Genomic DNA, 15,868 nt, shown 5'->3' on the forward strand with positions numbered 1-15,868 from the left:
AGTTCTGCTCTTAAAAACAATGTCTGCAGAAAAGAAAATCACCCCAAAATAGACTCAGTAGTAACTTTAGGCTTGTTTTTTGTTGATATGTTTGATTTTCTGCCAGAGTTTGTCCTACCCACATTGAGGTCCAAACCTGCGTGAGCCTGCTGACATCACCGACGGAGGACAAGGACATTTCCCTATTAAACTACGTGTTTTGCAATATAATGGTCACCTATATTGAAAGTCTGGATGTTTTTTTTTAGTCAGTAACGAGTGAAAATAGAGAGGTTTGATACATTTGAGTAGGCTTGTTTTGTAAAACTTGTTCGCTGTAATGCTTTGTTACAGAAGAAAGGAAAAATGAGTGCGTTCAGACAGAAGGTAGTATTTTCTTTCCTGTTTACTTTTGTATTGGGTCCAGATGTAAATATAAAACTTTTATAGATGAGATAGCGGCTTATAGAAGAGATAGTGGCACGGTGGACGACTGGTTAGAGCGTCTGCCTCACAGTTCTGAGGACCGGGGTTCAATCGGTGAATGTGAGTGCAAATGCTTGTTTGTTTATATGTGCCCTGCGATTGGCTGGCAACCAGTTCAGGGTGTACCCCGCCTTCTGCCCGATGATAGATGGGATAGGCTCCAGTACACCCTAGTGAGGAGAAGCGGCTCAGAAAATGGATGGGTGGATATAAGAAATAAAAGCCATAATTTTAATCTCTTGTTTCATATATTAATGTTTTGATGATGCAAATGTTTTTAGTCTATAGAAAAATTCTGGGACTGGCCTTTCTGTTTCATTGGGTCTGATTAAGACAAAAGTACAGAAAAGTTCTCTCCAATTGGTTCGACAAAATATACAGTGAAAACTCTAAATTCAAATGCCCCTGAAGGTTATACAATTTGGAATTTGACCAAGATATACCCTAAGTTGCTAATGACTTCAAAGGTTGAACACCTGTTATGCATGACATCATACAGTACAAGAACTTGAAAGTTGATTTCCCCTTTGTGAACATAAAACAATTAACCCCGCAATATTTTGTGTTTGTGGTTGCAACGGAGGGCTCCAGTGTAAGGCTGGGAGTCAAAGGCAGAAGCATGTACAAAGACACTACCAGTCTGTCCTGGCTGCTCAGTAAAATACAAGCATGATAACCGTACAATATCTACATGAAGAGACTACTCCCAAGCAAAAGCAGCTGAATGATTATCACAGCAGCTTCAGAGTTAGTGGTGAGTAGATTTTACTATTGCTATGGTTAGTTGGGATAGGCACCAGCACGCCCGTGACCTTGGTGAGGATAAGCAGTACAGAAAATTAATGGATGGAACTTGTTTTTACACTTGTAGGCCAAAACAGTCAGAAATGTTAAAAAGTTTACTCCCCTTCGGCAATCCTCGCTGTGATGCACACTTGTATATCAGTGAATAATTAAAGACAAAAAGTTTCATAAAGTGTTGAACATTGCCTGTAAAGTTGAAAAATGTTTCGTGAGGGTGACCGTTTGATCCTACACAAGAGTATACATACTTTGAGAACTATTATTTCAAAATCCCCAAAAGGCAGTGGTTGACCAGAACTTGGAGGTATCACTGTATTGGCCTTCTACTCAAATGTCAACAGAAAGAAGTAAAAGTTTCACAAAGGCTCAAAAAAAAAAAAAAAAAAAAATTATTTTGCAACAAAACGGGTTTCAAGTGTGGAGAAAACCTGTTTTTCCAAATGTAGCACACTGACAGCTTAAGTATGGGATGACTTTATGCTATATAGTATGTCAGAAAATGTGGTAGATGCATGCATGTTTGTATGTTAAACTTCATTATCGTGCTGAAGAGTGAGCAGTTTATCCCATGCCCGTGCATTCTCATGGCAGCAGCTGGGCCTGTGTTGCTAAGCCTGCTGGGATAGAGCCTCACCATGGGGGATGAAGTGCCTAAAGCCCCTCCAGTCTGCTGCCATAGATGGACCAGCTCACTGATAAAAACAAACAGCTAAGCAGCTCCCTCTTACTTGTGAAAGATAGATTGTGAAATTGGGAAAGAAGTAGTTTTAACCTGACAGACCATGATCATTGCGGCCAAGTGTATGATAAAGCCTCAACTGTCCAAATCATGTTACAAAGACGCTGAGAATCGTTAACTTTATAATGCTTTGTGAAATACCTGTTTCTTACTAAAGCAGTTTGTGCACCTGGATTACATACTGTACAAATGGACGATGAAAAGCAGAAGACAGGCTTGAAGCAAATGTGAGTGCTGTTCTGTATACATTACCAAACTCATTCAGTCTATAGGCCACTCCATTATTAAAGGTAGGAATTCTCACAAGTGATCATTATCTGAAACTACCTATATATATATATATATATATATATATTTATGTATATATATATATAGATATATATGCTTTGCGATTGGCTGGCAACCAGTTCAGGGTGTACCCCACCACCTGCCCGTTGATAGCTGGGATAGGCTCCAGCACGCCTCAGGAGAAGCGGCTCAGAAAATGGATGGATGGATGGATATATACATGCTGTGCTGAGTTGAGATTAGGCCACTGACATCACAGAAGACAGTCCACTTTTCTTTCTTTTTTTTTTTGCCTTCAAAAACTCCTTAATTTCAAACCGACATTGTCCAAATAGTTGTAGACTGACTGTATATTCCCTGTTGCGTCATTTAGGCGGCATGGGTAGGAAATGGAACTTAAGTGCATTAGATTAGAGTAAAATAACCATCAGAGCCTGCCATCTGGGATGGCATTGTTGCCTAGCACTGGGCACTGTTTGACGTGGATGTGCTGACGTTAGCCAGTGTACAGGGTGTGCTTAGGCCTTAATGTTTATTTAGCCATATGTGCATGGCACCACTGAAATGTTGATGGATTCATGTTCCAGACCCGTACACTCAATCAAGCCAGATTCAATTGTCTCCAACCCCCACCCTCTCTCTCTCTCTCGCTCTCTCTCTCCTTTTCTCCTCTCCCTCCCTTTCTCTCCCCCTCTCTGTGTGTAAGAGTGAGTGACAGAGATTCTCATAAATTAAGACAATATGAACATGTTAGGGGTGTATTGTGGTGTGCTTCTATTTTTATTAATCACTTACTATTGTCTGTTCTCGGACATCAAAAGCATGTAAAGTTCAGATATTCCAACAAAACATTATCACTTTTAATTCGCTCTAAACTCTCATTTTCAGCAGCGTGCAAAGGGAAAGTTCATGAGCCTCAAAATCGAGTGGATAGCCACAATAACAGCATTATACTGCAAGCCTTTATGACTGTGAGTTGTCAATCAAGTGAGGCTGCTAATATGAGTGATATACATTGGCCTCTTCAGGGTGTTATAGGAAGTCAAAAACATCTCTGGCACGGATTTAATTATGTCTTCTTTGTTCTACTGATCTTTTTAAAGACATTCTTGGGGTGTTTCGGCGGCTCACTCTGACATGCACCTCTGCATACACTATGACAGCTATGAACAGGACACACAACACTGCAGAGACATCACACCAATTATCCAGTTCACCAATAGGAGAGTGGCTAGCGGCAAAATATGATATAGAATCATCTTGGGATAAAACAACTGTGCTTGCATCTGTGGTAAGAAATAAATGGAAAACTCTGTAACTGCTGCAAAGTAAAACCGTTAGCAGATGGTCTCCGTTGCACCCTTAGTATGCATGCCAGTATCAAGGCGCGTTTTTGTCAGCAAGTGAGTGGTGGTAATGGACTGTATGCAGAGTTCAAACGTGATGAAATGTGGCAAGGTTTGTTTGGACTTGTTAAACAATGCTCCAGAAAAAGGTAAGTAATGTTTTTTTTCCCGCTAAATATGTAATTTTGACAGATAAATGCAATTCCCATACTTTTTTGCGTGGGAAATTCTAAGAATACCAGCCAATGTCTGCGTTTACTAAGAAAACCTGCAAAATTTCAAACACTATAATGTGCACACAAACTGAAGTACTTTCCAGCAATATGAGCCTCATTCATCCTGCACAAGCTCTCTGTCCATGTGCCATCCCCGCAATGATACGTTCCAAAAACGTCCCCCAACACACACTCCATAAAAGTTGTAGTCATACCAGCCAGCCATATTTGAAAAATGTCTGTGGATTACTTATTTTATTCTATTTTTTTTAGGAAGTCCTACTAATTTTGTTAATGTAGGCCTACTAAGAGTTACGTGATTTCCACAAATATGCACATTTTAAAAATACTCATCAAGCATCAATATCAAATGAGAATCTCACATTTTCACTTTCAATATTTGTATTAATTTATGCTATCAAACATGGCGTTAAAAATACATTCAATTTATTTTGTTGTAGTTTTAAGTGTTCAGACGAATGGTGAAATAAAAACTGCTGAATATTCTTTCCCACATTCCCCCGCTGTTCTGTCAGTCATGCATAGACAAATGTATCCACCGTACACATCCATGCTCATATCTACTATTTTTGAAGATGGCCAAATGATTTGGGTGGAGTTACCTTTAATCAAACTGATCCTTACGATTGAGAATTTTTGCATGAAGCTGGAAATTGTCACAAAAGTATCTCTAAAAGCCTTGGAATTTATCAGTGCAAGGTGAGACTGATTGTCTATGAATGGAGAAAGCACAGCACTGTTGCTACTCTCCTTACGAATGACCTTCGCCTAATTATGACTGCAAGAGCAAGCCACATAATGTTCCATGAGGTGTAGAATATTCCTCAAGTGTTGGCTAAAGACTAAAGACGGAACTCTCTGGCACATGCTAACACCTCTGTTGACAAATCTACGGTAAGTATAACATAAAACAAGAATGGATGTCATTGGAGGACACTGCTGTCCAAAAAGAGATTGCTACAGGTTTAAAGTTATCAGAAGAAACAAATGAAACCAAAATTGTTTTTTTTTTTGTTTTTGTTTTTTTTTTTTTAGGTGGGACGGGACGCACAATGCTATGTGTGGATAAAAAAAATGGCACATAATCACCACCATCAAAACCTCATCCCAGCTGTGAAGTATGGCGGAGAGCGCATCATAGTTTGAGACAGTTTTTCTTAACTCAGGAGCTGGACGCATCGCTAGCATTGACAGGGGAAAAAAATGTCTCGAGTTTATCAAGAGATTTTGCAGGAGAAGTAAATCCCAAACTGTTGGCCAGTTGTATCTTAACAGCTGATGGGTGATGCAACAGAAGAACAATCCAAAGGACAAAAGTAAATCAACAACTGAATGCCTTCTAGAGTGTTCCAATAAGAGTCCTGACCTCAGCCTGTTTAAGATGCTGTGTCAGTGATTCACACCAGACATCCCAAGAATATTGCTGAACTGAAATAATTTTGTAAGAAGGAATTTTCCAAAATTCCAGGAAACATTAGGTTGAGGTTATTGCTGCCAGAGGAGGCTCAACCAGTTGGAAGAGATCAGATCACATTTTATGACCAATTTATGCAGAAATCCAGGTCATTCCAAAGGGTCCACATACTTTTTCTTGCAACTCTATATTGATCACATGCTCTCAGGTGATGAATGACAAAAAAAAAAAAAATAACAGGCCAGGGATGGAGCTGAAGAGTACCGTCTGCCTTTTGTTTTTTGTTCATTTTGTTAACTTCCTACCTGGCCTGCCATATGGTTGCATGCCTGCCCATCAGTGCAGAGTAAATTCTATGTGATCAGACACAAATTGGTAAATGGAGCAGAAGTACAAACACTGCAATCTGCTCATTTTGTCCTGTGAAGGCTACGGCCTTTTGTCAATTAGGCGGTGACCCACACACCTCTCCATTAGTCTCTCCCACACCACACACGGGGAAAGAGAGAGTGATTTGTTGGAGGGGCAGAAGACACACTTTCACTTTACCTGAAATGACTGGATTGACACAAAATTGTAGAAAGGGGAAATAAATTCTTTTCTTGAGAACAACAACCAACGGATGTCAGGGCAGGGGTAGATGTGCTCATTCGTGTTTCCATGGCAACACCAATGTGCTGCCAGTGCAGCGACACCAGTCAGGAGTGCTGCGCTGTGGTCGTGCTGACATGAGACACACGTGCCAATGCCCAGCACTGACGGTACACCAGCGTCTATTCATAGCACCTCAGTCACGCCAAACAGGGACACAGGCGGCCCGTTAGCGGGCCAAAGAGGCCGGGTCCGCAATCTGGGCGGGAGCGTGAATGGTTACCTCTTGATGAATTTTGACAGACAGACAGTTTCTCTTGGAGAAAGATGTAAGTCATCTTTCTTCTGATCATTGTCCAGCCCGCCAAACAGACACCTGATCCTACAGCACACCACTTCTTTTGAGGCGCCAACACCATGTGAATGTCTAGATACGTCAAGGATGAAGAGGAGATGCGCTGGAGCCTATCCCAGCTGACTTTGGAGGCGAGGCGTAGTGCAACCTGAACTGGAAAAACAACCATTCACACCCACGGACAATTAATTTAGGGTATTCAACCTACCATGCATGTATTTGCAATGTGAGAGGAAACCGGAATACCCGGAGAAAACCCATGGGGAGAAGATTAAAACTCCATCTCGGAAGGCCTGATCCCATGACCTCTGAACTGTGAGGCAGATGTCATCTTTCAGTCGTCCACTCCCCTGCTTTGCAGTAATCAAATCAATACACTTATTTTCCCTGATGATCTTTATTGGTGAGCACCACAAGTTTTCTTCTTTTGATACAATCTCTTTTTTTTAAATCGTGTTGCTCTATTTGTTTGCTTTTGTGTGTTTTTTGATTTGGACAAAAAAAATGTTTATCCGGTTTCCACCTAAATGTGTGGAAGGTTGAAACATAAACCAAGGAAGAACCCAGCAAATTTTGGTCTTAGTGTTTGCAAGAATGTTTGGTTTTCCTTTAAGGAATTGATTCCATAGAGCATCTGCAACATCTTCACCATAATTTTGGGGGGAATTGTCATGGATAATGCACATTACTGACACCTACATGCCTGTGAATATTTTCATTCATCCAGGTCATTTCATTCTCAGGGCATTGAATCGATCACAACTGGACTGTTCTGGTTGTCTTAGATGTTTCGCCACTCATCCGAGCGGGCTTCATCATACTGTCACCTACAGAACTGGCATGAAACATTGTCTCCAACATTTACAGTTTAGTTTTTACTTCTAACATCAGAACAAGTTTCCCAGTATTGAGATGAAACTGTTTACATAGAAAACCATGATCAAATACCATACCATTTCATTTTATTTATTTATTTATTTTTGCAGATTGGGAGGAAATGTCAAATTTTTTGAATCATCTCTGTGATCACCACCCTATTTTGCACACAACGCAGGTTTGCTGTTAGTTGAAGATATAATTTTAGTCAGTCATTTTTGACTTGGAAACATGCATCCATTTTTTTTTATACTGCTTGTCCTCAGTTGCGGGCATTTTTTTTCTTCTTTTTTTGTAATTTAAAACAGTTCCCAGGTGTCTTACTAAAAGGTCTCTTGACATTCTTCAGTCGATGCACACAACGGATAAAGGCTTCGACTTGGACCACCCTAGTTGAAATCATTCAGTTTCGAGGGGTGGTTCTGTCTCATGCAAATGAGACTGCTCACCCTGCCCTCCTGTACAGCTTCTGTCACCATGACAACTGGGGTTTGAGCGAGGGGTTGCAACAAGGCGAGGGCAACTACTAGCCAAGAGTGTGATGAAAAAAGCGAGTGCCCGTAAAGATTTTCACTCGTGGAGGCAGTACTTAGTTTCCAATTGCACTTGTTAATTACTGTAGCGGATCTTTGCATGTGCCACATGCAGCGAGCACATCTCCAAACACAAGCCTTTTCGGATGGTTTTCTATTACTTTGTTTTTTTTTTGCTCTTGTTAACAGCATAACAACTTTATTAAAACTATCTTTAACACGACTGCTCCCTGCTCTGTTTCTGTTTCTCGTACAAGGCAAAATTACAGACGCTGCATTGTTAAACAGGAGCATGATGAGCTTCTATTTGGAATTATTTGGTCCTCTACTGAGTGTCATTCAAGTTTGTTTGGTTATTTGCAATACAGTATTATGCTCAGACTTCTTAGCTGAGAGCCTAAAACATTCTTGGAGGGGTGGACATGATCTTGGTGAAACCCATCCAATTTCTTTTTCAGTTTTCCCTGTGATCTGAATTTGACGACATTTAGTTATGCATTCAAAATTCTTAGTTTTAAAGAACAAATATGCAGGAGGTGAATATTTGAAGGGTGAATCCAAATTAAGATAGTTCTTTGCTCCTATATTTTCGTTGTAGATCGCTGCGTTTTTTCTTAAAATCCTTTACCCACAGAAACAGGTGAATCCCATGCAAATGTGTTATTAAAAAAAAAAACGATCGAAATTCCATGATCAAAACGGGTATATTAAAACTTCTCAGGACTGTGAGAAGCATCACTGACTGATGACTGCACGTGTTGTCAGTGTACTGTGACACACTGACCATGATGTACAATTGGCAAAGAGGGCCACAGACACCAAGTCACTGGCTGCTTTGTGAGCAATTGTTCAAGCTCAATTGGAACTTTTGTCACACGCTTTGTTCCAGCGATCAGAAAGAATAACGGAGGCTCCGAGGCAAATAGAGGCTCATTGTGGCCGCCCAGCTCCCGAACGTGTGTCATTGTGGCGGCTCAATGGCTGGTGTCAAACACCGCTTTGGCTCCTCACGTGCATAAGTGAAAGTGATCCAAACGAGACCGAGATCGCTGCTTTGTGTGTGTCAATATTGTGTTGTGTCTATGGTAAAGGCGCTGTGTAATCGCCAACTGTTTGTTTTTTGTCATTCTGCTGATGCAACCATTCACACCCATGGGATCAGCAGTTTGCCCACTTAGAAGAGAGACTGATCGAGAATCTGGTTTATGTGTACATGTGGACACCCTCCATTATGGACCTATTGTGCCCTTATTGCTACATCAATAGTGGCATGGCATAGAAAAGTGCTGCCTAAGACATTTTCAGATAAAGGTGCATTACTCCTGTGTACATCGAGGAGGGATGCGCGCATACTCTTATGACCTTCAGTGAATTGGGAATACCTATAGACTACTGTAATGTTGATTTAGTTCCCCCCCCCCCACACCCCAAACTTGAAGTGTAAGAAACTGAACTCCCAGTTGTCCGGCGTTTCCGCCAATGGTCTTTATTAATGATCAAAGTGTTCCGTCCACATGCTTGCGGCTGCACCGCTTGATGATCATTGCCTCGAACCTGGTGGATGCACACTGATATGAGAGCAAGCCTGGGCACGTTGCTCCGTTCCCTTCTTGAGACAGCAACTGTTTCAACGCTTGGAAGGACAGGAGTTATGGAAACGCGTTAAGTCGCCTGATGTTAAAAGATAAACGCAAACATTGTCAACTTTGTTTATTCTGATCGACCTTCAGCCATTGCTAAGACTTAGCCCAAATACGAATGTGAAGATATTAAACATGAGGTATATATACATTTCTATTACTTTTTATCCACTTTCCCAATGAGCTTTTTGCTCTATATCTCACCACGAATTGTCTGAATAACAAATCAAAGCTGTTTCTCATTGGGTTCATGAGTGTAGATGACACTTGCATAGATGATGTAATTGTCTGCAACTGTATTGTAGCGCTAAAGGGATATTGCGAACACTAGGACACCCATTGAAAAGGTCACAGCTTTAATAGATTGAAATGTTTACTATATGTGCTCACTGTAGTCATTTCATTATACAGGTATGGTGCACCTGCACAATCTTATAAAATCCAATGCAAGAGCTGTACGATCACAAATTCTGATATTACAAAGATAAATTATTGGCGAGATGTTAATTTATCTATGTATGTTGTTGGTTTTACTCCATTGTACCATACTAATTGAATTAATCACATGACATTGTGCAGGATTTCTTAATAGTACATGACATTTACAAGATATGATGTGATTCGGTGTCAGCTGTTGTACGTATACGTGCACACGCGCATGCACAAGCACCGGCTGGCACGCTCTTCACTTTATGAATGAATGGGTGTGGCTCTGAGCACACGAGAAATGAGGCTGCTGCTGAAGGCTGGCCCGGAGTGGAACATCAACATAAGTGGGCGCGACCACCGTGGAGAGAGGGCACGGAGCGCAGGAGAGGAGGAATTCATTCCCCACAGCAAGGACTTTTAACTCGGTGAGGAGAGAGGACGCACGCACACGCGCGCACTGTAGAACGACGTACTGACTTTGTCGCAGCTTGTGATCAGATGCGTTCAGGGTAACTGGGAAAAGATAACTGTTTATTTAACAACATATGCGTATTTAAACACTAAGAAACAGTGGCGGCGTGTGTCCACTTTCCAGCTTGTCTGCTTTGTAGATGAAACACAACAGACGTGGGCATAAAAACTCGCATCAGGACCACACCAACCCGGACGGAGATCCATGCGTGCACAATAGGGTTGGACTGAGTGGGGGGTGTTTGTCTGGAGACAAACAAGATATCATACTTGCGTCTGTTTTCTTTCTTTTTTTTTTTTTCAACTGATTAACTAAAGAAGGTCTCCTCTTAGTTGACAAATGGATAAAACGTTCTGATTCGATATCATCATCATCATTATTGCACCTGTGTGGCTTGCAGGGAGAGGCAGAAGAGCAGCCGGGTGGTGGTAAACTGTAAGTGGACGTCGAGGAGAAAGAGACGCGAAAGATTCCGCGAGGTGGCTATCTTTTGAAAGGTAGGAATCTTTTGGTTCTTTTATTTTGTATTTTTTTTTGTAACAACTTGTTATTGAGTTCGTGTACGCAGCAGAACTTTGCAGAGGGCGGGTGGGAGTTGCGTAACGGTTTGGCTCGTGCACCGCTTGGGGGGAGAACACTTAACAAAACATCAGTTCTATACGTGTATGCAGCGTTATAGTGCTCATGAATCGTGATCAAGAATTGTGTTTTAGATAACAAAAAGAATACGTATTTCATCAAACTTTGGTGGTGGGTGTGTCACTTGAAGCAACTGACTAAATATGTCTGAGTGCCCCTCAAGGGTTTTATTTAGTCTAAACTGAACATCGCAGCAACAAAGTTCGTCTTACGTCTGACTTGCTGTGCATGATTCACATAGATGAGTTACTTTGTTTCTGAGTTATTGTGCAAGCTTTTATGTAGTGCATATGAAATAAGATGTGAGGGGAAAAAATCGTAGAGAAGATTTAAAAAAAAAAAAGAATAAAAAAGTGCGTCCTCGTATCTTTCGCACTTTGGGTTGTGGGGTGTACTGGGGGGTGGAATTTCTAAAGTCGAATACAATTCATTTCTGCACACTGGTCAACCTCTTGACTGTAAGTGGGGTTGTCACTATATTGTTTGACTTGTTTTCAATATTGTTTGACTTGTCAAAAAAAAAATCTTAATATCAAATTTTGAAGCGATAGCATGTATTACTTACTGCTAGAATTGTGAATTCTGCTTTGATTACATAACCTATGGTCTTATCGTCTTTTTTTTTTTTTCTTCTTTTGTGTTCTTTCAAACTCCTGTTCGCCTAACGCCCCATCTTGAGGTTGCTCCTTGTTTTGGAAAGTGTTTCAAATAAAAGCCAATGAGAGCCGACGGTACACTGACATCTTGTGGATTGTTTGCTTAAGTTTTGTGTGGTTTTTTTTCTTTTATTGTTCAAAATCCAAATTGTTCGACCTTAAGGGCGTTAAACATGAGAGGTTTTTCTGTATCTCAACCTGAGCAGAGAACAGATGGAGAGGGGTGGTGGTGGTATGCTGGTCGGATGAAGTTGACATCAGTTCCTCCATTCCGTCTCGCGCCTGTGTTTTTGTGTCAGCTGTGGAATTTGAACCATTCTTCCTTCAGGGTGAGGCCTGTCAATGTGCAGTAGTGCAATAGGTTCAGGAGGCTGTTTTTGTATGTGTGTGAATGCATGTATGCAAGGACAAACGATTCAAAGTCAAAAGCAGGGTCACTAGATGCAGGACATTTGCACATAAAGAGAAGAAATAACAAAGACGTTGCACAACATGAGATCCTCTTCCCAGAACCACATGATGTTTATCCTCTTGGGAAAGTTTTGCAGTGGGAGAACATAGTGCTGAGTGAATAAAGAGAGAGGGAGAGAAGCAAGTTATTGTGCTTGGTCGTTGGCACCTCCCTCTCACTGGTTGCATAGTTTTTAAAAAGACTGTCGATGAGCACAGATTCAGCAATGGGGGACGTTAAAGAGATGAGCATAATTGAGGGAAGAAGCATGCATAAGCAAAGCGAGTTTTGGCTGAGGTCAAATTACAAGGAGCAATGAATTTTGTGGGAATGAGATGGAGGAGGACAAAGATGGGAGAGGAGGCGGAGGGTGTCAACTGCTAGATTACACATGGGCATAGACACATCCAAACAAATGGGGATTAAGCTTTACATATGCTGTAAAATGTAACCCATTTTGACATTTTCCATCAATTAAAGAAAAAAACCACAAATGTCATTCCTTCACCCTGAAATTTGATGACATTTCCTAAAGCGACCCAAAATACATAAAATTTAAGATATTAAAAAAAGGCTAACGTTAGTGTAAACTGAAGCTGGACCGGCTCAGATTTGACCCATGTCTATTAAAATGAAATTTAGGTGAAACTGTGCATGTCATAAATGTGTCAATTTTTTTACAGGACAGTGGTATCGGTGTTCAAGAGAGAGCTTCAAATAGTCCAGAGAACTGTCTGTGTTTCCACTACTTATACAAACGTTTCCCACAGAAACATGTACCTGTTGGTCTTTGACCAGTCATGCGGGAATTTCAAAAAACAGTGAAAGCGTAAAACAGCATAAGAATGATCATACATACTAAGGAACGTAAGTCACAGGTCAGAGTGTTCCTTGACACAGGCGTGAGATCTGCACCTGCATAAGCAAGTCCCTACAAAAATATACTTTCCCTTCTCTCTCTGACACGTTGATTAAGGATAAATCATCCATTAAAGGACCTATAGCAGTCAGATGGCCTATATTTCACATGTATGTATTTAAATTTTTTTTATTTTTTTTTTACTCAAGAAAGTGTAACTGACAATCATTTCCAATAGCAGTAGTCCTCCATTCTGGAGCAATCGGTAAATAATTAATTGCCCCTGGAAACACATTTTTCATCGCCAAAATCAATATGCTGTGTGACGTCACCAATGGAACTGGAGACTAAATTTGGAAATAATGTAAACAATGGAATGTACTATTATATAAAATGACAGTATTTAATCATATTTTATATAACGTCGCTGTCGGGCGCAATCCACCCACCTCCAAACTGACAACTTCTAAGGAAATTAATAAAAATAAAATCTTGAGTTTCCAAACACTGCTTTATTCAAGTTGGTGTATTACCTAATATTACTATTATATACAACACCCCAAAGTTATGTTCCATCACATACAGTATTTAATATGCTAAAGAATCACTAATTAATTATGGTGTCATTGATTAAAAAGGTTCAAACACGGCGCTAGCCAGCCATGCCCATCAAAGTTAGCCACTGTCACACGACGGCACTGACCATACAAAAAGGCTGTAATACTTCACAAAGGTGTGTCTTGTCATCTTCCGAAACTCTTTTTAAAAGGTCTTTGTTATGGTTTGAAACCAAAGATTGGACCCAAAATCAGACTGAGACAGAAGAAGTCCTGGGAAGGGGTTTTATTTTGAGCAGAGGTGGGTAGAGTAGCCAAATATTGTACTCAAGTAAGAGTACTGTTACTTTAGAATAATATGACTCAAGTAAAAAGTAATCATCCAAATATTTACTTGAGTAAGAAATTACTCAATGAAAAAACTACCCAAGAGTAACGTGTGAGTAACTTCTGATTTTTTTATTTTTTTTTTCATGACAAAGCTGTTGGGTTTTTGGAGTCTGTAAAGTAAACACTCGCGCAGCTGTTTCCCCCCCCTCCCAAAATGAGTCATTATGATTGGCTCGCGAAGGCTACGTGCGGGGTCGTGTGACTGCCTTGTGTCATCTGATTGGTGACTTGGGAGTCAAATTACATTCGTGATCATGTTGGATTCGCGCAACGGGCGCTCTATGTGGAAGTCAAAGATGGAGTCTAAAAGTAGAGGCGCACACGCAAGAATGGATAAATAAAAGTAGCGAACGGCATGTCGATCATTGTAACGCAGTAAAAGTATCAATCCTTCTTCACATAAATACTCCAGTAAAAGTAAAAAGTGTATTTAAAGTACTCTGACAAGTACAGTTTATCAAAAATGTTACTTGAGTAAATTTAGGGCATTACTACCCACCTGATTGTGAGCTGTGTGAGATCTAGAATCCAGAGGCGTGAGGGTGGTCCGTGGGAGCAGGAGAATGCTGGAGGCTGACGAGTGAGGAGATAAGTAAGCTTGGCAGTGTGGTGGACACTGGCAGGCACTGGTAGTTAAATAACTTTCTTCAACAAGCGATACTCAAGCAACGAGTCGGCGGTTGTACCACGGAGGTGCGGGAATACTCTGGCGCTGGAACACTGGGACTGCCAGGCTTAAGTGCAGGCTGTGATCAGTGCTGATGGGGCGCAGGCGAGGAGGTGATCAGTGCTGGAGAGGGAGGGGGAGAGCGGAACAGTGCGCCTCCCATGCTCTGCAGAGGAGGCTCCAGAGTGGTGATAACCACAGTACCCCCCCCCTTCAACGGACACCCCCTGGCATCCTCCCAAGCTTCCACAGATGAGTCGCATAAAAATCAGTCATCCAGGATGAGCTTACGCGAAATCCAGGAATGTACCTCCCGACCATAACCCTCTCAATCCTGAAGGACTGAGAACACTGGCGGAGATGGGCTTGAGCAGCGATACATGAAACGTGGGATGGATCTTGAGAGACTGTGGTCACTTTAACTGTACAGATGGAGGGTTGATGAACTTGGTAATAGGAAAAGGTCCAATGAAGCGTGGTGTGAGCTTACGTGACTCAGTCTGCAGAGTGAGTTCCTGGGAGGAGAGCCACACCATCTGACCCACCTTGTACTCAGGTGTAGGGGAGCGATGGAGATCAGCCAACCGCTTGTTCTTTTGAACCTAATGAGTGAGAGCTGCCCTGACGCTCCTCCATATTGTCCGAATGCATCGCCGGTGCTCCCTCACCGAAGGAACCGCCACAGGATGCTCCTGCTCCATAAACAGAAGGGGTTGAAAACCTTGCCATGAAGGCAGAGATACCTGTGGCGGAGCTGGTGAAGTTGCGGGCATATTCGACCCACGGGAGAACGGTGCTCCAGGAGGCGGAATTGTGTGCGGCAACACATTGAAGAGCAGTCTCTCTGTCTGGCCATTGGTCTGTGGATGGTACCCTGAAGACAGGGTGGCTGCTGCACCCACTGCCTTATAAAACTACTTCCAAACCTGGGAGGAGACCTGGGGGCCTTGGTCAGAGACAATGTCCATGGGTATTTCTTGAAACTTGAACACGTAGAGGACAAGAAGGTCAGCGGTCTCGAGAGCCGAAGGAAACTTAGGAAGGGGCATGTAGTGAACAAACTTAAAGAAACAATCTATGATGGTAAGAATGACAGTGCTACCTTCAGAGGGGGGAAGGGCGGTAACGAAGTCCAGGGCGATGTGGGACCAGGGCTGGCTCGGGATGGGTAAGGGTCCGGCCTTGGGGTCCGGTTGGCTCCTCAACCACCCATTCAATCTCCCAAGTGGGGGCCCCAACAAAGCAGGAGGAGGGAAGGATTGGGTCAGGTTCCACAGAGCTGGAGGGAAGTGAATGGAGGCGAGAGAGGGCACCTCAACCAGTGCCACCACTCTTGCAAGGCAAGCACGACTGCTAGTAGCTCACGGTTTCCTACGTCGTAGTTCCACTCAGAGGGTGACAGGCGGTGAGAAAAGAAGGCACAGGGGTGGAGTTTTTGGGTTCTGGGGTCCCGCTGGGAGG

At 42.1% G+C, this 15,868-nt stretch overlaps 1 protein-coding gene across 1 annotated transcript in view; it reads left to right on the forward strand.

Moving 5' to 3' along the window:
- Positions 1-10,033: 10,033 nt before the first annotated feature.
- The window catches only part of rhobtb4 (Rho related BTB domain containing 4), a 54,580-nt gene continuing 48,745 nt past the window's right edge, over positions 10,034-15,868 (forward strand). Inside the window, exons 1-2 of the mRNA XM_061672258.1 lie at positions 10,034-10,141; positions 10,589-10,685. The gene's annotated coding sequence lies outside the window, so the exon portion shown is untranslated. The remainder of the gene's footprint in view (positions 10,142-10,588; positions 10,686-15,868) is intronic.

Source organism: Phycodurus eques, chromosome 3, assembly GCF_024500275.1.
Source record: "Phycodurus eques isolate BA_2022a chromosome 3, UOR_Pequ_1.1, whole genome shotgun sequence".
NCBI lineage: Eukaryota > Metazoa > Chordata > Actinopteri > Syngnathiformes > Syngnathidae > Phycodurus > Phycodurus eques.